This window comes from Ornithodoros turicata, chromosome 8, assembly GCF_037126465.1.
Source record: "Ornithodoros turicata isolate Travis chromosome 8, ASM3712646v1, whole genome shotgun sequence".
NCBI classification, from domain to species: Eukaryota; Metazoa; Arthropoda; class Arachnida; order Ixodida; family Argasidae; genus Ornithodoros; species Ornithodoros turicata.
The window spans coordinates 14031215-14046592 of NC_088208.1; the positions used below are offsets into that span (position 1 = coordinate 14031215).

The 15378-nt window shown below is 45.9% G+C and overlaps 1 protein-coding gene and 1 long non-coding RNA gene across 2 annotated transcripts in view; both read right to left on the reverse strand.

The window, feature by feature from the left end:
- Positions 1-15378, reverse strand: part of LOC135366497 (uncharacterized) — a 113830-nt gene that overhangs the window by 69241 nt on the left and 29211 nt on the right. The gene's annotated exons all lie outside the window — the stretch shown is intronic.
- Positions 1-15378, reverse strand: part of LOC135366493 (putative polypeptide N-acetylgalactosaminyltransferase 9) — a 133068-nt gene that overhangs the window by 40989 nt on the left and 76701 nt on the right. The window lies entirely within an intron of this gene.

A 15378-nucleotide genomic window follows, 5' to 3' on the forward strand; every position in this document is an offset into this window, starting at 1 on the left:
CTATCAGCGGTCGTAGCCGTGGACACGAACCACCGTCGTCTGCAAGTAGTGACGGAACGTCCCTGCGTACGAAATGGGAAAACTTTAAAGTGAAACGCAAAACGGTCCCATACGGTCTCAAGACTGATTTTCTGGAAAGCGTGTTGCATTTTTTGTCTACAGATTCAAGAGTACAGGTTCCAAGTTAGCCGCTATCATTTGCCAGTTTTTGAATTCGCAGAAAACAGCGAATCGCAGTATAGCAGACGAATGCAAACTTTATATGTCCACGCAGCGAAGGAGGGAGAGGAGGCAGTAAGCAGATTTCTGTATCTAGATGGCGTTGGCACTGCTAGCCGTGGGGAATATCCTGCGACACAGCCACAAGGTACTCCGTAGCAGACGACAGGAAAAGACGCTGACAATGTCGTCTGCTAACTGTCGTCTGCTATAGGTGCGCAATACGCCACTCCCGATATACTGGCACCGTGTGAATGCTTAACATAACACGGGCAGTTTTTGCTATTTCTTCCACTAGAATCTTTCGGTGAGAACGTCCCCGACGCAAAACACGCGCTTTATGGCGAACACGTGACGTGGTTCACTTTGAGCATGCGCCATATCACACAAGCACCGCACCACGATCGGGTATCTTCGCCAATCATCCCATTGGTTACCGTGATACAGGGAACATCCCAATGAAGGCTACTGAGGGATATGCTCGCATGCTCTCTGTATGGGTAGTTCTCCGCAATTACCCGATCTCTAGTGCAACCGGAACTGCACTCCCTCTCCTGTACCACCATTACCTTTCCCCTTCCCTAAAGAACCCACACCCCCAAGAACATCACCTCGAACATTTCCACTTAAAGGTCCTACATTTCATTGTAAAAAAAGAAACGACAAGGCTGTTAAGAAGTGCTCACTGTGTACAACGTGTAATAGCCCCCAAGGTGTTTAATGCAAGTAGGCGAAACATTTTTTTTTAATATTTATACGGGAGTATCAGGAAATTAACAATATCAACACAAACCACCTACAAGTGAGTGTCAAAGAACTAGCGAAACTGGCAAACAAAGACGTCCACCGGGTGTTGCCCGCAGCCGAACTATGCCAGTGGGTCAGTATAAAGTTACATCTTTATTGTTGTCAGCGTAGTTTATATATTTTTTTCTCTTATATACGCAGGAAGCAAAACGTCCTTTGTCACTTTAAAAGCAGCATACGTCCCGTACACAAGAGTGTTACATAATGTGTCGTTATACAATAGGGGGACATGAGATGACCTCAGAGTGTCACGTCCATTTAAAAAAAAGAAGAAAGGAAAAAAAGAAAGAAAGAAAAAACAGGAAACGAAGCTCTATGACTGATGCAAATTTCTCGTCGGTTACGCAACCGGAACGAGGACTGTCTAGCTACCGTTACAGTGGCTATAGTCCCCATATCCCCGGCACTTGGACCTGTACAATTTACCCACTACCCCAGAGCCGTATATTAAATGCCAATACCTGAAGCTCCACCCACTTTTTCAGCTTTCTGACCAATGGAGTCTTGAAATATGGGGCGCTATCAATCAACCTATCCTCACTATTTGTCCCCCTATCCAACATGGGCAGCGCCATTTTGGGTGGCAAGTGGATTGGATGGGATTGAAATGAATACCTCTCGCAATCTGCAGAACTAGTGGATTTTTTGTGCAAATTTGATGAGCGCCACCTAGGGAGCGTAAGGCACGTCGGGAGTTGTCGTCTGCTTCCGTCGTTGCACCGCTGCCGGCAGAACCAACAGAACCACCTGCTGGCACACATTCTGTCGTCAGAATGGTTTTTTAAACAAATTTACATGAATAGTTGGAATATAAAAGGCAAGAATGTTTATATCCATGAAATCCAGCAATTAAATATAAGATTGTACAGCACAGTGCCGTTTTTGTTATGATTTCGCTGTGATCGCCGCGATCGCCGTGCTCACTAGGCCTAACATCGGCGACAAAACGTATTATTTTCGATTAGATATCGATAGATTCGATAGATATGGATGAGCGTAAGCTGAAACTGATTTCCGAGAAACGTATATGAGAATGTGCATTTGCAGGGTAAAATCAGAGTAGTCCGTGAAAAAATTTTGTCACGAAATCCCCGCTTCACTGTGTTTGTTTTCGACGCGATTTTGGGTGGCAGTATGGCGTCATGGCGACCCCCTTCGTAAAAAAGCAAACCAATCAGAGGAGCGAGACTGTGATTGACAGGTCGAGGCTCTTTTTGTGACTCCTCCCAATGGCCAGACTCCCTTTCAATATACGGCTCTGCGCTACCCGCTACCCATACTGCGCTGCGCTACCCGACATTCGTCTGGAAAGTCTTCGGAAAACCCAGGGGAAACCTCAGACAGCACAGTCGGTGGTATAGGGTTCGAACCCACCACCAACCAGTCTTTGGCACGACCTTGGCTACCACCAACGAGCTCAGCCATGCCGCTGGTTTTTCCAAATCATCACTTTAGTTATTATTGCGCATTAATATTAATTATTATAGTACTACTAGTAGTATAGTCACCAAAGCACGATTCTACACCTGAAACCTCGCGAACAACACCAACGAAGACAGCTCCCTATATTTATTTTTATTTTTCTTAAGCGGAGGCGGCGAGTAAAACCTATACGAAGAGACAAAGAAGAAATATATCATGAACAGTTCACTGAACAAAAAGGTATTGCGGAGTTCCTTTTCCTTGCCCATACGCGACAGACTATTACAGCGGTGCATATACGACCAGGCAAAAAGAACGCTTCTCTCAGGAGACCCTTCTTTTTTTCCTCCTCCTTCTTGCCGTTTTTACGCCAGTGTAGATTTTGGACAATTTATCAAGACGTCGGATCGCGCCACGAAAATAGACCGATTTGCTGAATCGCAAAATTGCTGGCTGAGCTAACGCCAGCACATACATCTATCAAGGTGACCGCGATATCTATAGATAGAGCGAATGAACTGATAGACAAAAGTGCGTCTGGCCTATATTTTGTACACCAGCATCGTTATTGGTTATTATAGTAATCAAAGACATAACACGGATATCGGTGGTTGCTTGACGTTCCCAGCACGGTGTCCGCATTTGACGTTAGGGAGTGATTTCTTAGAATCGCTCTTCGGAGAAAGTGATTAGGAAATGTCGCTCTCCTTAGAAAACGTGCGCACCCGGTGGTATATTTTTTACACCTTACGTGTGTAAATGTCTTGTCCTATATATAGCGCACACCACCTTTGTGGAGTAAGTTTTAGACCATGTACCATTTCAAATGGCACGTTGTACAGAAAACACCATTTCAGGGTGGTGCTCTGTATTTAGAACTGTCCCTGGTGGTGGTTTTTCAAAAATCTTTTACAGCGCTGTTATTACGCCTTTTAGTCCAGCCTTCGTGTCAATGGTTTGCGCACACCACACAGCGTGCTACGAGCTGAAGTTCTGTTTGCAGAGTGTATATCGTTCTCTCACTGGGTTACATTTTGTGGTTTCAATTATATGAGGATTGGATTGGATTGGATTGGATTGGACTGCATTGCATTGCATTGTTTTGCATCGCATCGTATCGCATTGCAGGAGTCGGTCAGAAACGCAGAAGCCAGTTCGCTAATATAATCCGGATACCATATTCGACGTAGGAAGAAACAAGGAATCTTGGGGTAATATTGGCTGGATATCGGTCCGACACTGGACTAATACTGGACCAACAGTATTGCCAATTTTGGGCGTGTTTGGGGAAGGCCAACTGTTGTACAGAATGATGCCATTATTAATCCTGATTTGTGGAAAGCGCTAGGCGTGCGTCTTTTTGTGTCAGTTTACATAACTACATAAGTGTCACAAAAAGGCGTACGCCTCCAGTTTTTAACCAACCAGGGAGCAGAACGATGTCATTCGGGACGGTGATTGGCTATAGAGCGCGCTATGAGGTGAAGTTCTGTTTTTACAGTGTAGGAAACGAAAGGATATTGCAGAGTTTTGCGCCACGAAGCAGCTATACAAGCGCAGTACGGACGTACACACATGGAGAGAGGGCAGCGGGAAGGGAGCGACAGGAGGCTGCAGTGTGCGTCCTAGGCGGACTTCTTGGGGGAAACGGTGCCGACAACCGACTGGAAAGTCAGCTAGAAAACGCAGGGGAACACCTCAGAGGGTACAGAATGGGCACGGACTCGAACCAACCACCTCCGGGTGTATAGCTTGACCATGGGGAAATCACCCCCAACGGTCGTATACGGCGTGTCCGAAGGTGGAGACAAATCAAGATCTGAGATCAAATTTGTTTAATAACAAATAAATAAAACAAAAAAATACTCCATGGCAGTCTAAAGAGGGGTATAAATTGGCACCCTGAAAACCGTACCTTCTCTAAAAATTAAAAATGGAAAATACCTCTAAATAGATTAAAATACCTCCCATTCATTCCCCACTCTAAAGAGAGGCTTAGGTGCATCGTAAACTGATCAATCTAAATAAATAATAGAGAAGGGACGAATCCAGAATTTTCCGAATCCGAACCCAGGGAAGGTCCTGCGAGTCCACGAACCTTACGACTCTCGAATATTTCGAATGCTTTCTTTAAAAAGAGTTTAAAAGGCCTGAGAAAAAAAAAGCTTCTATTGAAAAGTGTTTTGAAGCGGAATATGATACCTTTGTTTAATGAAAAACAAATTGAATAATAGTTCAGTTTCAGGAGAAAAATATACGCATATAGTTGTTCTTAATTAACTTAATTTGTTTAGCACGTTGTTCATCGATTACAAGAAATACATAAATTCTCGACTCCGAAATTCTTTCCATAAAACTATAAGCCACAATCAAAAGCAAAAAAAAAAAAATAGAGATGTTACTTTTATACTTGTAATGTAAGATTTCCTTGTCTGAACTCTTTCAGTCCAGAGCAATGTAAACAAACATACAAGAAAACATTCGCCGGCCAATCAGGCTTTCGGCGGATTCCGGAGGTGCCAATTCGAAAAAAAGCAGAAAAACAAACGTGGTTGGCGGATTCAAATTTGTGCATCTCAAATCCCTGCCTAGGATTCGAGGATTCGCGGATTCGATTGGCACATCCGATTGACATCGGCTGACATCCCTAATAAACAACATTGAGTGTATATACCGGCATAAACACGAAATAAAGAATTGAACGTAAATGAGAAAATGATTGAAGTAGCGCTTTGAAAAGTGAGATCGCCGCAACGGAAAATACGAAGAAACCCTCTATAGCTAAATTTATGACCCCATATTTTTAGAGACAGAAACTTGGGATTCAGTCAGAGTACCCTTCTTCCAATGCGGCTCCGGTATAATGGCGGTCATTGTCAGACACTTATTGCGGTACATCTCCGCCGGAAATAAGGCCGATGTCAGCTGTTTCCATAACAACGGTCGTTACCAGATAGCCGCGGGCAGGCACAGAAGAAACAAAGAGTTCCCTGGCCAGTAATCTTCTATCTAAACAATACGCTTGTCGCGAATGTCATTTATCGATTGCAGGTTATGTGTATCGATCCGAAACGTCACGGTTTCCACGCAAGCAGGGTCATATCTAGAAGTCCGCTTTGGACAAAAAGTTTGTCGCGTACCCAGTGTCTGTGGCCGTTAATATATCTGTCGAATGGATGCCAGTAGAGTGCGAAAATTTCGCCAGCCGGAATGAAATATCCCGTTACCTTAACGGCGATACAAATTCATCTGTTGCGTAGTTTGTGATTCATACGCCACCGAAACTCTTCTCTCTTTTTTTAAAAAGCGCGGCAATGCGTAGCGGCCTGTCATTGGTCTCCTCAAACAATCCGTTTCAGGAGATGACCCAATGTCGTCCAGCTGTGATTTACCAATGCGTCGTTTGTGATTTATGCGCGACTGAAACTCTTCTCCCTTTTTCAAAAAGCGCGGCAATGCGTAGCGGCTTGTCATTGGTCGCCTCAAACAATCCGGTTGAGGAGACGACCAATGACAGGCCGCCACGCTTTGCCGCGCTTTTCGAAAAAGAGGAAAGAGTTTCGAAGAGTTTCAGAGAGGGTAGAAAACTGAAGCCAACAGATTGTTTATATAAAGGGACGGTTGTATCCGTTCCAGTCGACTTCGAAACTATTGTCTTTTTGATTGTCTTACTGATCAGGGTCTGAATACAGGGACACGGACAGGGACGTGAAAATCACACGGGCAATACTGGCGTGCTTTGACCAGTGTGGTAGCCAGAAAATATCTCGGGGAGGGCTCTATGGGGACTTTACGCGGAGGAGGAGTATTCCTCCATCGTTTTCTTCTCCCAAATGCACTACAAAAGGTACGATTTCGGAGCGTTTGAACCCCCTGAACACCCCCTCCCTCCCCCAGCTACGCTCCTGACTTTGACTGTTATTCGATGGAATACATAAAAAAAAAGCGGACGCCGAATGTTGAGAGTATGCCGGAATTCCCTCTCCGGAAAAAGGCGAAAACGTCATTCCCTACACAACCAATGAGAGCACGACCTCGAGAAAAAGGAATGCCTGGGCTACAAGGGCGTCTGGACGGCGCACTCTCACCATAACTCTGCAAAAACTCACTCAAGAGCATACTCATTCATGCTCAATGTGGCCTATGAGTTGAGCGTGAGCGAGCAAACGGAGAGCCGAGCGGGAAGTGAGTGAGCAGAGAGCTGTAGTGAGCGGTAACGGAATATACCTCTCCTTGTTGTAAACAAATGACGTCATAGTGTTCGACAGCGCCACCAATTTGGTAGACTTGAACTACGCTCGAAGCTATGGGCAAACAAGGTCGCGCTCGAAAGCCACGGTCTTGAGGGGATTACGATGGTCTCTGAAAGGGACGCAATCTTCGGTCCTACTTTTCTTTCAATAGCAGGCAGCGAACAAGTGCCAATTTGTGGAACCCAACTCTCCCTTTCCAATCTGTTTCGGTTTCAGTCTGTCTACCAACGTCATGATGATGTTTCTCGGGTAGAGGACTATTCTCCGGGCTATCGTGGACACTATGTAGATCAGCCGAACGAGTACCACTAAAGTCCTGTTCAACTTAAGAAGGAAAAGAAATCTAGTCCGTCAACTACGTACGCCGTTGGAGGTAAGGAGACGCAATAGCGCGCCAGGAGAAACACTGCAGCGCCATCATGCGCCATCAGTGGGGGAGCGCACTTTCTGCTGCAGCGCAGTGTCATGCGGCCAGTCCTAACAGCCAATACGGAAGCAGAGTGAGTACGATGGACTACATTATCTGGCACAGGGAGAGGGCGTGACCTCTCCGCGTCCAGCCATCCTGTCTGCGGCGCAGTAATATTTTGAGAACTGACGGACTAGATTTCTTTTCCTTCTTCAGTTGAACACTGCTATAACTGGATCCCTCCCCACTATCAATCTATGGGCACCGTGCACTAGCGAGAGGACGCTGCGGTCGCTTGATCGACAGCGCCACCCGTGGCGATTTCGCGCGTAACGGTCTGGTACTGACGCCGTATCTGCGCCTTCGCGTATGTAGCTTTGGTGCGTACGGGTGTTTTCCCGAATTTTATATATCGTGTTTGGGCTTTGGACTCATTAACCCGTGAGACTATTTGCGTGGAAGTGGTTTGTCACGTAAAATGTATGCGATGGGGAAGCCTTTTGCACGTGGAACATTATGTGTCTATGCACAATGTGTGACACAGTGTGTAGCGCAGACAAGCGTGTAGTATTCGTGGCCCGTTTTTACGTGAAGTTAAGTGTATATTTATCCGCAAGGGACTACCAATTATAGACTACACATCAGAGACTAGCTACGTCCAGTACCTGCGCTATGAGGACGGAAATCTCGCAGTGAAGAATTCACATGAATAATACAGTCAACAACAAACTGGAATATACATGACGAAGATAGCGGAAAAAAACCTTATCATTTCTTTCTTATGCATAATCCGTTAACGTGATGATGCACTGTGAGGATAAGTTTCTTAGTCAAATTATTCTCAATCTTGCATCGCTCATGCAAGTCGTGGGATTCCCTTTTAGCCCTTAGTGCCTGCATTTGATGCACAGTCACAGTAATAAAAATCAATCAGTCAATCAAGATTGTTTCAGTATATAAATAAGGCGTGTTTTTGTTTGAAACTGGATATATAATGATAATGTTTTATTAGTGCTAAAAACGACCACAGCGGCCTTAGTATAGGTGAACATAGCGCATCAAACACATTGTTGCAGATTGCAACATAGAAGCAGCCAGAAATATCACGCAAAAGAAACACAAAACATAAACTATGCTAAAAAATAAAAAAAAATGACAATAACTAAGAAGAAACAGTGAGGTTGCTGTTCGACAAACGCATGATTACTTTTGTGTGTGTTTGCGTGTGTGTGTGCGGACGAATAGGAAGGAGCAAAGAACCACTTGTAAACCGAGATCACAAGATTTGGCAACGATAATAAGATCATAGGGACAGAATGCACCTACATAAAATGATGACGGCTTACGAAACGCAGCTCGGGGAGGACAAATAACTCCCTGTGTTCGCATGCAAGCTTTATATTGAAGGAAGACGAGGTCCAAATCCAGTCTTCGCCGACACGCCGCAAAATTAGGGTCCGAGTAAAAGAGAGTAAAAGAGAGATAAATACTGTACGACATATGGCAGACACTAATTTTAGCCAAGCTCCACGATGTTCATTGGTCATTCATTGGTGTATTTCGCAACTTTTTCACGTCAGTTGCTGTGCTATAAGTTCGCATCGTGATGCTCAACTGGTCATTGACAAATATACTAAATGCAAGGAATGAGTTCTAAGTTTGAAACAACAGATTTGAGCGGCACGTTGGGTAGATTGCCGTGAAAGCGCTCTCTCAAATACGTGATCGGCGGGACGATACAGCGAGAAGGACGAAAACTTTACGTCAAGTTGCCTCTCTTTCACAGTAACTTGGTTGTCGTGGCAGATTACCACATAGAATTAGTTTCCATTTTGTCTTCTCCTTTGACTTTCTATGCAAGCAGCTTCAAATCGCTCTTTTCGAACGGCGAAACTAGCACAGCACTGCTAGACGCTGCTGGCTGGTACCAGCGCATTACGCCGCGTTTCCCCTCGAGGGGTCGCTGCCGTCGATAGAAAACTCTAGCGCACGGTGCCAATACATCGTATCACCATTGAAACATTCTCGATATCCTGAACAGCGACAATGCCATTGTAACTGTGCGCCACGTGTGTAACTGTTGCGACGGCAGCATACCACTCGAGTCACTAAATAGGTACAGAGCATGGCATTCGTTTTCCGCACCGGAGCCGCCCTTCGGTGTCCGCGATTGGGTCGATCGCGTCACGCGGTTTCTCCCTCAAAGAACGCGCCGTCCATGTTGAGTCCCCTCCATCAAAAACCGGTTTCCTCGGCTGGGAGCTGACTCGACTGCGCGCTGTTTTCCGGTGGAGAAGGGGTAGACTGGCGTCCCGTTGCTAAGCGACGCAGCTGCGCCGGATCCAAGATGGCGGGCTCGCTTCGCCGTCGTGGCTCAGTGTCGCTGCTCTGCTCCCTATTTAGTGACGTCACGGAGCCTCTGCAGCTGCGGAAGCGGCGCTGATCTTTAAAATTCGTTTGTTTAATATCTATAAGCACTTTTCGGACGAAACAATTGGCCACGGGCCGATGCCGAACAAAGTCTTATCGGCTTCTTAATAGATAGGTTTACGGGTTGCGACCGTCTCTTTCATTCGATCTCCGAAGCGAATGTGGAATCCTATATATTCCAATTTCGAATTCAAGGAATGTTTCATTGAAAGCGAATGTATTCGATTTCGTTCCGAAGCCACACGCGTAGGGCAGAAAACGCCAGAGCAGAGAGTATAAAACAAAAGTGAGCGTTGCTTCGTACAAATGTCGGTATATGCACATATATATCACGCGTACCTGCTGTATATCCGCATATAGTATGTCTTGTATATGGCGCTGGGTTCGATTGCGTAACTATTAGCTTCTGTTACAAACTATTATCTTCGTAGTCCGCTTTGGGCATATATTATTCTATTCGCTTCGTATTCGCTTCGGTTTTGAAAAAGAGTATACTCGCACAGCCGTAGTGACGTATACACGCGACTTCCAAGACTCGCAGCGCCACCTGCTGTGCGTATTAGGAGAGCCCGCGGGAATCATGGGAAATACGTTATCTCTCGCATACGATCTTCTCGGCGATGCCATATCGTCCGCGGATTACTCTTTCGTATAATACACTTGTCACACGGCCATGTTCAATGGCCGTTGAAACAAATAGTCATCAACAGATTTATGCGAGTCGTCCATTCTCAAGTAGTGGGCTGCGAACGATCCTGAGAAAGTGAAGTGGGTTGTTACACCACAGCTGAAGTTAACAGTTTATTCTATCTAATCTGTTCTGTTAGGTGCGTTTTTCTTCACGGGAAGGGACTTAAGTGGCCATACAGTATTTCATGCACCTAACGTTTCAGTTCATCTTAGAATATTAGATGAAACACGAATATCCAGAGCAGCCGCGTGCTTTGCAGGTACATAGGAACAAAAAACAAACAAACAAAAAATAGAAAAAATGGGTCTATCAGGCCTCAGCAGTGTACGCTATGCAAGTAAGTCAGATGTCTGCGCAGCTTCCCAGTCTCCCTCTCTCCCCTTACTGCTCGCGGAGCAACCTCATTGATTCCTTCCCCCAAATAAGGGGGCAACATCTCGAGGTAGTGGCGCAAGAGTTTTCTCTGTGAACCCGCGCCGGTCTATACGAATAGCCCATTAGTGCCGTCTCGTGATTGGACAGACACTTGGTCACGTGGTCTCTCCCAACTTTACCCTCTCTCTTGCACAGAGCCGAACTGTCGCTGCGTATTCCTTGCGCGCAACGTAGTCAATATTGCTTTAATATTTTTGTGGGGAAAAAAACGAAGATTTCGAAATAAAACATCTAACGTCGTTCGCGCAAAAGCAGTACACACAAAACGCGCGCAGAGCGCAGACCACTTCACGTGGAACGCATGGCGACCTTTTCTGTTCGCTAACCCCGCGAACAAACACCCACATAAACGTCAATCAGATATGCAAGCCGCCCTGGGCGTGCTGGAAACGACGCGCCGCCATAAATCCTGTCACACAGCTCCGTGTCACACTCACCCCCTTCGGCACGCTTGCGTCTGGTAGCGGCGGCGTATACGTTACGACACCTGCGATGCGGGCACGTACGTAAAACCCCTTTCCACAGAGTGCGGGTCGAAGTCGAGAATTATAATAAACGAGACCAGTGTGACAAACGAGGAAATATGCGGGTCGAAATCGTATATGGCAAATGACATCTCAAGTTGCGCGCACCGAAACGTGAACGAAAAACGCGTGTCGTCTGCTACGACAAAAAAAGTCGTCTGCTACGACTAAGCGACTCCTTTCAGTGCAGAGCGTTAAGCGCGGACCCCATAACAAGCGACACGCGACGCGCTGCAGAATTTGTCGCTGTCGCGTCTGGTCATGGCGCGACTTCCTGGTCCATTTGAGCAGCGACATTTCGTCACCGAGAAATGATGTTTTTGGAGAAGCAATGCTTATTTTATTCGAGCTAAGTTGTAAATTGCCATAAATATACGAAAAATAGTATTTCATTCGTGAAAACGAGGAGAAATTGAAATGAAGTTGCTACGTAATATTCGCCGTAACGCAGTGGCGCTGCGGTTGAAGTACCCAACGCCCCGCCCACTTCTTCGTCTGCTAGTTTTGTTGGTTGCCCTCTCCACCCTCTCCATTGCCCACGCGTTCAGTTCTTGTTTCACGCCGCCAAATCTAGCTGGTTTTGTCAAACAACAGGCAACGAACTCAGCGACATGCTACAAATATCTACTGAGAGTAGATGCAGAAATATTGAGCCGCGACAAAGCTTTTTTGACGCTCGTGTGGCGGCAGTGACGTCGATTTTGTCGCTTCTCGCGTGTATCTGCCGCGTGTCGCTTGTTATGGGATTCGGGCTTTAGGCCTAATAAACCAGATGCGCTACTAGCGTTGTGCGCGTTTATTGCGGACGACGTCTGAAACAGAGTTCGAGGTAACTCGTTACAAGTAACTCGTTACTGTAACTAAGTTCCTTTTTCCGGTAACTTGTAACGTAACTCGGTACTTTTGCGCCGTGGTAACTTTCGGAGGAACTCGTTCCTTTTTCCGGTAACTTGTAACGTAACTCGGTACTTTTGCGCCGTGGTAACTTTCGGAGGAACTCGTTCCTTTTTCAGGTAACTTTGCCAAGGTAACTTAAGTTAAGTTCCAAGTTACTTTTAACTCGCTTTTCACTCACGTCCACATATTTTTTTGCTTTCTCCGGTTCCTTCATGGCATTTCTTGCCATAAAACGTGATATTCAATCAAAGACAGTATTTTATTCAGGAAGTGAAAACCGCTGCTATTCAAATGAAGCACCATTGTGCGCCCACAGGGAGTAAGATGCAAAGCGTTCGAAAAGACCTCTACCAGAGAAACGTCATCGTGACATTGCTAGACAGACTGAAACCGAAACAAATTGGAAGGAGAGGGCTGGGTTCCACGAACGGGCACTTGTTCGCTGCCTCCCATTGCAAGAAAAGTAGTACCGAGGGTCGCGTCGTATATCGTAATCCCCTCAAGACCGTGACTTTCGGGCGCGACCTTATTCACCTCTAGCTTCAAGCGTAGTACAATTCAACCAAATTTTGGCGCTGTTGAACACTATGACGTCATTTGTTTACAAACAGGGAGATGTCTATTGTTGGACATAAACGAAAACTATCTAAGCGTGTTGCACTTCTCCGCAGGCAACTCAAGGTCTAACTCAACTGCTCACGCGCGCTGTACATGCGTAATGCTATTTTGTGTCCGAAGTAACTTTGAAGTAACTCGTTCTCTTTTTAAGTAACTCAGTAACTGCGAGTTACATTTCAGGCTGAAGAACTTCGTTATTAACTTAGTTACATTTTGCACACGGTAACTTAACTTGTAACGAGTTCTTTTTGACGTGTAACTTCTCAATCTATGGTCTGAAATAAGCGAGGCCTGCTCGATGGTCGACGAGCAATACAGGGTTCGCCGAGATAAACTTTGGGGTTTGTAATGGAGATAAAACAAATATATAAACAACGTTACCTTTACACTCTAAAAAACAGCTAACTTCACCGTACATCGCATGGGAACCGCAACCACGCCGTGAGCGACCGTTGGCATGGAAACGCGCGCAAAGTTTGTTTGTAACTGTCGTCAGTTGTGGACGTTGTTCTTTAAACAAAAAAGAAGTAAACAATAAAACTTACGGTATGATCGCAATCGATAGTTTCTCGCGCGCGGAAGCAATTTCTCAATTTTTTTCTGCAGGGAACTCTAATGTCGATTGCGTCGTCTCGCTACTGCGTTGGCACTTGGCAGAAAACAAGCGAGGGTTTTGAGGGAGAAAACAAAAGGATCTCGTGTTCTTGTGCGGTGGGAAAGACCGCGACGGGTAAATTACTCTTGTAGGCGCGCATTCAAAAAACAAAACACAAAAAAAGAAAAACAATAATTTGCGTTGCGAGCTGTGGAGGTCAAGATCAATCGTCCGTGGCCTAAAAAAGAAGAAAAGAGACCGACACTGTTTTCGTCACACTGACGTCAGTGACGTCAACGATCTACAGCGCTTCTTCTTGTAACGTCGGAAAAAAAGGCAAAAGTGACCAAAAGCCAGCTGCAACTTCATCGGAAACGCACGTAAAAAGTACAATTGTTCGTTGTGAACGAAGAAAGGTTGCTGCATTGCATGGCGTGCGGTGGTAACATTAGGTCGCGTTCTGTTCACTCGCGAATATCCGAGTCGGCAGGAGCTGATGGCTAGGTAGTTGGACCGCAATCCATCACTGCGAGTATATGGAGCTGGCTCTAGATCATAATCGCAGCTCCGCGTATAGGCTTTCTCGCCGCTCGTGTGAGCAACGTTATATCTACGAATTTCGTTCGAATGCGAGCTCTTCCGGACTGCATAACGGCAGACACCCCTACTGAAAAACTAATACCCCTGTGACAAGGCCAGCACTTAGTGGTATCGAAGACTGGGGTATAAAACGAAAGTTACCACGAACGTGTAAAAGAAAAAAAAAAGGGAAAAAAAAGAAAGGGTATCAGGTTCATCGTTAGAAGATGCTTCGTGGCACGATTCCCCTAGATACGACCACCGTCAATTTCTGGTGCGCAGCAGTGACACGCTGTGTACAGGTACGTGCACTCTCAGTCAAGAACTAGCTGCTGGGAAACACGGAGCACAACAACATCGTAAAAATCGTACTCTCTATTACGGTGCGCTATACAATCGCAGACTCGTTGTGCGCGTGCCTCGTGCATGTGCTGCTTGAGGTGACAAGTCAGAGTTTCGGGATAGGGTACGCAAGCGCTTTACGGCCCCCAAGGAATAACCTAGAGTCACTAAATAGTGACTCTAGAATAACCGAATGAACGAACTCCGTCCTCGAGATTTCCGCGTGCCCTTAAAATGAAATGAAGTGAAGTGAAGTTCGCTGAGACAACGGTGTCATCAAAGGTTTTACAGCATACGCTTATCCTCGTCATCCTGGTGCTGTGTTGACTTTTTCTCTTAACACCTCGACGAAGATAAGGCTCAAATAACACCCCCGGGTGTTTTTTTTTTTTTCAGTATCCACCCCACACGCCACCCTAATCAAATCACCTCAAAATCCTTGCAACGCGCATACACTACACAAAAAAAACTTGCCAGGAAGGCCAAAAATGGGAAAAGAAACACAAAAAAACACTAGCAAATAGGGGTGTCACCACCACCCTCCCCTACGGGATAATAACGCCTCACCCCCATCCCCCAAGACGTAATCGTGGGAACATTCATGAACAACCTCTCGAGCGTTCTGTTGGACTCGTATAGACGAGTTCAGAAAATCCCAGAGTGCTTAGCGTCGCTTTGAACTGTGGGAGTTTACTAATACGAAAGAAACGGGTGACCTCCAAACCGTTTCGATTTCTCCCCTACCGGTCCATTGTCCACGACGTGTCAAGGTCAGCGAAAGCGAAATGTGAATGGTTATTCTTCGTTCTCCAGCTCAGCAAGCGCCCAGAATGCAATGCGTGCACAAACAGCATTGGGATTTTTTGAACTCGTCTATTCCCCGGGTAGAACTTGACATCACAGCCTTGCACTAGCGGGCACCATCAACGCCACCTAATTAGAGAAAGCCTGCGCATTGCCTCCTGTCCCTCCTTCGTTACGTGGACATATATAGTCAGAATTCCTCTGCTACTGCGATTCGCTGTTCTGCGAATTCAAGAACTCGCAAATGATTGCAGTTCACCCGGAACCTACAGACCTAAATATTTAGACAAAAAGTGCAAGACGCGTTCCAGAAAATCAGTTTTGTGAAAGATTGAGACCGTTTTGCGCTTTAT